Here is a 1,775-nt window from a genome sequence, read left to right as displayed (position 1 = left end):
GGTCTATGCAACAGATCACACATTTGTTGCAACATATAAGTAATCTGTCGAAATAGTTAACTAACCTGCAGTAATGGCTGAGTAATCTGTTGTGACAATACAAAACATATCACTCATCTGTAGAGAAAGATGAATGGCCTGTGCAATAGGTCATATATCTTATGCAACACATGAGTGATCTGTTGGAACAACTATCAATGGTCAATATTGTTTAGATTTCTTCCAATAGAAGGGTCATCTATCATGGCAGATGAATGATCAGTTGAAAAAATCAAGTCTTGGACATTCCTATTAGAAGAGGTTCATCTGTTGCATCAAATCAATAATCTGATGGTTCATCCATTGCATCAGATTTTTTATCCATAGGTTAATTTGTTACAACATATGCTAAATCTGTTGTATTTGATAGTTAAACTATTGCATCATATGCTTAATCTGTTGCATTAGATTTTTTATCTGATGGTTTCTCTGTTGCATCAGATGTTTAATTTGTTGCATCAGAATTTTAATTTGATAGTTTCTCTGTTGCATCAGATGGTTGATCTATTGTATCATGTGATAAATATGTTGCATCAGATGGTTAATATGTTGCACAAGATGGATAATCTGTTGGAGAAAATAAAAAATAGTAGCACGATTTTGTTCAACAAGAAAATAGCAATATCACCATTTTAACCAAGAACAAGAGCAGAACAAATCAACCCAAATCGTTGTTTTTTTTGTATAAATACAAACAACAAAAGTCAAACTTCAAAAAAATGCAACAAACAACAAAAAAATCATAATTCACTGCGAAAAGAGAAGAGAATAAATACCAAAAATTAGAGTTTTATTCAAATCGTATTTTAAATTAAAGCAACAAATGTTGAAATTATTAACCAATACTATAAGAGAAGTTGACCCAATTTCCTCATTTTCTTCAAAACTTAAAAGGCCATAAATTTTTACCTATAAAAGAAGAAAAGGAATGATGAAGAATTCGAAGATATTGTGGTCGGAGATCAAGGTTGTTACGTCGATTGAAGGTTGAAGAATTTAAAGTTGTTGTGGCCGGAGAGCAAGGCTTTCACGTCGATTGAAGGTTGAAGAATTCAAAGCTGTTGTGGCCGGAGAGCAAGGCTGCACATTGATTGAAGGTTAAAGTCGAAAAGAAACTCGAAGCTCAACTATTTATCATCGGAGGTTGAAGTAGCCAAGGATTGAAAGGAGAAATTTGCAGAACTATTGGTTGGAAGAGAGTTGAGAGAAGTTGTTGAGAGTGAGGAGAGAGACTGATTGATTTAGATTGAAGGGGGTGTGAGTTGGGTTGATTTGTATTTTTCAAAAGATTAGAAAGTTTTAAAAATATTAATCAAGTCCATAATTAACTTGATCAAGTTTTCTAATGATGTTTGATCCTTTAAGTTGGTCAATGTCATCAATCCTTCATTCAAGACTTAAAAGACACATTTTCTTCAATTTTCTCTAGTTTCATAGCTTTGTGCATCTTATAAAATATCTATCTTTTGGCGTAGGAGCGTTCAAATGGTGAAAAACTTGTTTATGTAGAAACAAAACTTTTAAGACTACAATATATTCAAAAATCAAAGTCAAACTCCTTTTCGACTAACAATAACTGATTTACTTTGAAGTTAATTATGAACCTACCTTGTTTTCTAACAGATTTGTGCAGTCCTACTAAAATGTCTCCATTGTGACGTATAAGTGTCCAAATGACTTGAGACTTAATTCATTAGAAACTAGACTTCCAACGCTATGACATATCCAATAATCGG

This window comes from Capsicum annuum, chromosome 7 (assembly GCF_002878395.1).
Source record: "Capsicum annuum cultivar UCD-10X-F1 chromosome 7, UCD10Xv1.1, whole genome shotgun sequence".
NCBI lineage: Eukaryota > Viridiplantae > Streptophyta > Magnoliopsida > Solanales > Solanaceae > Capsicum > Capsicum annuum.
Note: the sequence above shows the minus strand (reverse complement) of the source record.